The sequence below is a fragment of the Numida meleagris genome, chromosome 5 (genome assembly GCF_002078875.1).
Source record: "Numida meleagris isolate 19003 breed g44 Domestic line chromosome 5, NumMel1.0, whole genome shotgun sequence".
NCBI lineage: Eukaryota > Metazoa > Chordata > Aves > Galliformes > Numididae > Numida > Numida meleagris.
This window is the reverse complement of record NC_034413.1, coordinates 59,571,160-59,577,568: the sequence shown is the minus strand read 5'-3', so window position 1 is coordinate 59,577,568 and position 6,409 is coordinate 59,571,160.

Sequence of the window (6,409 nt, the reverse complement as noted above, 5' to 3'; positions counted from 1 at the left end):
GCGCCTGGTCTGATTCCAGGAGCTGTGTCTAGTTTCAAAAGGATCTTCTTAAGAAACCAGAAGTTTAGCAGCACATGCTGCAGAAAACAACTTCCATGCATTATTCCATCCCCGAGATATCAACCAATTACCAACAGCAAAGTGTGAGAGAGCCAGCAAGCACCGTTACTCACCCCAGTCCTGCATAGTTACAGAAATAGGGCTGGGATATGTTTGTTTTCCAGGAGCATTCCAACAGTCAGAGTTGTGTTGGCCTAGGTGTCATAGACTCACAGAATGTGCCGAACTGGAAGGGACCCACAAGGTCCCCCACTGAGCCCAACTCCTGGCTCCTCACCTCCGCAAAGGGCCACCCAGAAAGTACAATTATATCCTTGGGTTCTTACAGGTATTAGCAATAATACAGAATAGCATAATGAGCAACAATGAAATTATGACAAACTGAGAGGCCATTAACAGTAGTAAAAAAGGAAACGATGAATTTCCCACTGACCTGTGTGGTACTTTGAAGAAACAAAACACATTCCTACTTGTCTGTCAGGCTCTGATTTTACTGAAATTTGCTGGCTCATGTCCCGTGTGTCTGTGTTTGTGCTCAGATTCTACACTGTTAAACCCAAACCTGTCATTCTCCACCCATCTGTCCGCATCAGTCAATGGCCCTTCAGTGCTGTCCTGGCACATCCTCTTCTGCCAGCCAAGACAGAAAGGGAATAGAAGTGCTGTGGAAAGACATTGACCCAGATTTACCCTGGCAAGCACGAAAGCAACAGGAGATGACCATGGGGCAGGCAGTGAGGTGCTGCCAGCTCTGAGCTTGTGATGCCTGCGTGTCAGCCTCTGTGGGCAGCTGGGCATCTGGCCCTGGGCTCTGCTGGTCATCCCCTGTCTGCATGGGGGCTGCTGGGAGTGGTCTGTTTTGGGATGCTGTAATCACACCTTGGGACTCATGCAAGTTATTAATTAGTTTTGTGTACAGGGTGCAACAGGACTGGACAGCTGGGTGTGTGGGGTAAGATAATCGCATGGTGGGGTGGTTGAGGTGGGCTAGCACTTGGCAAGGGAGTGAGAACTTAGAATCATAGAATCATAGACTCATCAAGGTTGGAAGAGACTTCTAAGGTCACTGAATCCAGCTGCAGCCCATCTTCACTATGTCCACTAACCATGACTCTCAGTACTAGCTCCTGAGATGGTGACTCCATCACCTCCCTGGGCAGCCTGTGCCAGTGCTACCACTCTTTCTGAGAAGAAATTTTGCCTAATTTTTCCTAATATCCAACCTGAACCTTCCCTGGTGCAACTCAAGGCCCATCACCTCTTGTCCTTCTGCTTCTACCTGGGAGAAGAGGCCGACCCCCACCTCGCCACAACCTCCTGTCAGGCAGTTGTAGAGAGCCATAAGGTCTCCCCTGAGCCTCCTCTTCTCCAGACTGAACCATCCCAGCTCCCGCAGCTGCTCCCCATAAGACCTGTGCTCCAGACCCTTCATGGCTCCGTTGCTCTTTTCCATGCTGGACATGCTCCAGGGCCTCGATACCATTCTTAGAGTGAGGGGCCCAGAACTGAACACAGCACTGAGCTGCGGCCTCACTGGTGCCAAGAACAAAGGGATGGTCACCTCCTGCTCCCGCTGGCTGCGCTATCACTGACACACGCCAGGATACTGTTGGCCTTGTTGGTCACCTGGGCACACTGCTGGCTCACATTCAGGTGGCTTTCAGCTAACACCCCCACATCCTTTTCCTTTGCACAGCTTTCCAGCCTCTGCCCCAAGCAGAGCTCTTTGAGCAGATTTGCGTTGCTGGAGCAGTGAGATGCAGTTCCATGGGCACATGGCTAATCAGTGACGTTTCATTTAGTGCACAGCTCCATGTGGCAATTCATTAGAAAGCCCTAGGGAAGGAGAATGAGGTTTTTATTTCAAAAGCTCTCCTCTCCAGGACACACACAGCCCGGATTTGTCACAGCCGGTGCTACAAAGCCATCCGCAGTGCATTGTCATTGTAATCGGCAGCAGATCTTCCCAAGTGATGCTGGAGGAGGATTGGAGGATGACAGCACGTGACAGAGTGAAATTACGGCTAAGGAAAGATGGGAAGAGCCGACTCTTCCCGGAGAGCTCACGGCTGTCAGGAGGGGTTTTCTTTTTTGTGTCTGAGATGGGATTAGCCATAAGGCCCATGGATTTGCTGCCAGTTGTGCTTCAGCCCTTTATTACCAGAAAGCAATGGGGAGCAAAGTGCCAGCGCTCTGCTTGGAGGCATACTGCACCAGCCCTGCAGAGCAATCCTATCTGCAGTGCATGCATTTGGTGAGCACTCTGGATGTAACGGCCCGGCAGAAGGCTCTGACGCATAACTGAGAGCACACTTAAGTGCCACGGGGACCCTCTGCCAGCCCAGCAGCTTCCTGAGTGGCTCAGCAGAGAGCGCTCACGCTGGTCCTTAGGCATTAAATACATTTCTTTCCAGTTTTGTATGGTGGAGGTGCTGGAAATGCTTGTGATGTGGCCTTGTACCCTGACCCCCGTGAGCACGAGGTCCTTGGTTGAGCGGGGCAGAGCCTGCAGAGGGGCAATTCCCAGAGCACCGTGGGACTCAGAGCAGGGGTGAATAGAAATGAAGGATGCTCACAAACTGACGTACGCTGCGTTCGCTCACATAAGCACCTTTCTGCCTTGTAGAGGTGTCACCAGCACGGACAGGAATGAACTATGCAGCAGAACTGAATGATTTTGGAAGAGGTCAATCTCTTGATCGAATTTGTCTTGTGAGAAGGTGGCTCTCTGTTAGGCACCGTTCTGTGCTTTCTGTTTGAAGGAAGAAGCCGGCTATGACTTTTCTGTCCAAGCAATATTTCTGTGCAGGTTCATGGGCATATTTTCTCTTCTAAAAGCACATGCTCAGGATCAGAGGGCTCCCTCCACCCAACCTCTCCCCCCATAGTGCTCACGCTTCCAACATGCTCGCAGAATGGGTTTGAGCCTGCCAGCCGCGTGTCTGCTGCGCATTATGGATTATATTGTCATGGATTAATGTTAATGACACAGCCTAAGCCTCCTGGGCACAAATGAACACGTGTGTGTAACTGTGCCGGGCTGTAAGGCAGTGTTGGGTGCAACCCATGCAACCCAGGCCCCTGCTCGCCTGCTGCCATGGAGGGGATTCCTGCCCCGGTGCGGCCACAACGCGTTCTGTCTGCCCGCAGAGCCAAGGGAGGTGATGTAGGTCACCGCTGCCTCACGAAAAGAATTCATTATGAAACTGTCCTTTAATTAACACAATGCGCCAGCTCCTAATAGCATTTCAGCAGGACATCTGGTAGAAGAACATTAGCTACAGCAAAGTGGTAGGGTGTGATGGCACAGAGCTCCAGCAGCTGGAAGGAGTGGGGCTGCCCTCGGGGCCGGCCCAAAGCCTCAGCGCGGCCAAGCCTCCAGCTGCTGCCCGCACAGCCCTGGGGTGCTCGCCCCATCTACCAGCACCAGGTACCAGCAGCCACCGATCCATAATCCTGACTGCAAAGTAACCGCGGCCTTCTGTCCTTGTTTTGTTTGAAACGCTAAACGGGCTTTTGTAAACCCATTTTCTTTTGGCTTAACTTTGAGCTCTTTCTGCGCTAATTTTCTCTCTGCATAATTGCGTGCTTTAATACTTCTTTGATTATCTGCCCGAATTAATGTCAGAGCAGCAGCGCTCCGTGCAGCCGTGCTGACGAGTCATGGCCAAGTGCGAATTTTCAGCCCTTTGTTTTACAGAGATCTCCCGGAGAGCAAAACGTGACCTCTCAGAAGGTTCTGGTTACACTGGCACAATGGTTCGAGTCCAACTAACGGGAGCTGGAAGATTAATGCGTTTGGAAAAATATTGTGAGCTGTTTGAGATCTGTTTGCTTTGAAGCCGTCTCCTCCACTTTTCCTCTCCTTTTCTTTTTAAGGATGTTTTTCTCTCCAGTCACAGAACTAGCAGAGAGCACCTTTCGCTAACACACATGAAGATTGCTCGGCTCCCCTTTAACATTATCCCCTTTCAACAACTTTCCACCAGCATTTTTGGGCAGTGCTGCTCCCACCCTCTGCACAGAAGGGACACAAAGGACTGAGGAGTTACAGACACTTTTTCTGTTGTTTGGCTCTCTGAGCGTTTTTAAATGCTGCAAGCCCCACACTGGTCACGGTAAAAGAAAACCCAGCTAAGCCCATTGCTAGGGCTCAATAAGCCTGCAGCTGGGCAATAAAACACTGAATCATAGAATCATTGAGGTTGGAAAAGACCTCTAAGATCGTCCTGTCCAACCCCAACCCACCATGCTCACTGACAACATCCCTCAGTGCCACATCTCAGTTCTTGAACACCAGGGTGACCCCAGCCCCTCTCTGGGCAGCTTGTGCCCATCCTGAGCTTCCCCCGGTGCAACTTGAAGCCACTGAAAACACGCAGCCTTCCTCCCTGTAGCACCTGTCTGGCTGGTGCTAACCCTGCCCCAAGGGCTGGATGCAGGCTGCACTGGACAAATGGCATCCTTCAGTGATGCTGTTTACATGGTCCCCTACCAGAGACCAAACCCTATGGGCCAAAAAGAGATGGGCAGCTCTCACCATGCTGCACAAGAACGTGGGAATGAAACTCTGTGGCCAGCTCTGTGGGAACTCAGTGCCCGAACACGGCTTGGGCTCTCGGGAAGCTTTGGGAAGCAGGATGAGGGAATGGCAGGAAGCTCCCGGGGAGGGCCGGCCAGCGCCCCGTCCCAGCTCACACCATTGTGCTTTGTTCGGCCGCCACAATGGTGCGAGCAGAGCAGGCGCATCAGCCTTCGCTTTGAGTTTCCTGCTTTTCGTCAGCTCGCATCCTGGGGAGTGCTGTTTGAAACACAGCTCTCATTAAGGAGCTCACAGAGAAGAATGCCCTGCCCTACCAGCATGTGCCCGGGCTGCCCAGCAGATTCCCAGCGCCAAAGCTCCAGCTCTAAGGGGGTGAGGGCTATTGAGATGCAAAGAGGCGTGCTGAGCTCCTCGTGGCATGCTGATGGCGAGTGAGCCTTCCTCCTGCCTCCCCCTGGCAGCACCTGTGCATTTCTCCTCCCAACCCCATAGCCACCTGTGGGTGGACCCTGGTGAGCTGCAGGGAGCAGCAGAGATTTCATAAAATCACAGAATCATTAAAGTTAGAACAGACCTCTAACATCATCCAGTCCATCATCCCACCCCCACCACGCCCACTGAGCATGTCCCTCAGTGCCACATCCACACGGTTCTTGAACACCTCCAGGGACAGTGACTCCACCACCACCCTGGGCAGCCTGTGCCAGTGCATCACCACTCTTTCTGAAAGAAATTTTGTTTAATTTTTCCCAATATCCAACCTGAACCTCCCCAGTGCAACTCAAGGCCATTCCCTTTTGTCCTATCACTGTTAACTGCCAACTCCCACCTCGCCACAACCTCCTTTCAGGGAGTTGTAGAGAGCCATAATGTCTCCTCTGAACCTCCTCTTCTCCAGACTGAACAATCCCAGTTCCCTCATGTGCTCATTTGTCACAGCAGTGGGAACAAAAGCCAGCCTGGAGCACACTGCCACGCTGCAGTGTCAGCTCTCGCTTCGGGGATCCAGCACTCCCAGAGTTGCAGGCAAGTCCCACGTCATCCCAGCAATGCAGAAGCGTGCCTATGGGATCATCTATAAAATATTTATTGCCCTCACATGAAGGAGAAAAGGAAGAAAAAAGCCTACACAATATCAGTGGAATCCCTGATAGCCAGACATTGAATCACAGTTACAAGTGATGTTCATGAGAATGCTCGGGCTGCAAGATGCAGTTAAAACAGATCACGAAATTGATGACCTCTCTTTCAGGCTTTGCTCTGATACACTGATGAGTCCCTATAAAACAAGTGAGATGACTTTGTGGAAGAGGAGCTGGAGCACCCACAGACTTTTCTCAGTGCACGTAGCTGCCTGAAGATCCAGCCATAGAGCCATTGCTTGTCAGCCTTACCTGGCTGCTGCTCCAGAAAGGCACAGACCTCTCAGTTCCATCTGAAAGTCCCAGCAAATGCCTTGGATGTCCTATGGCATCTCCGGTGACATGAAATACATACACACAGGACACAGAATGGAACCTACCTGACCGCTGGCCCCAACAGAGCTCCCATCCCTGCACAGGGAGCTACGTCCCAGCCCTGCAGTGCTCCTCAAGCAGCTGCATGCTCCACCTCAGTTCTGCTGCAGTGCTGGACGTGTAGATGTGCTGCAGCACTTTCTACATGCACTAAAGCTCTGCCTGCCTGCTAACCTGCAGCTCACAGAGTTTGGCCACTGAATCCCAACTAAAAGAATGTGTGTTTCCAGATAGATCTCTTCCATCCAATTCCAGGTACATCTATTGATGCGACAGCTGTTACATTGGC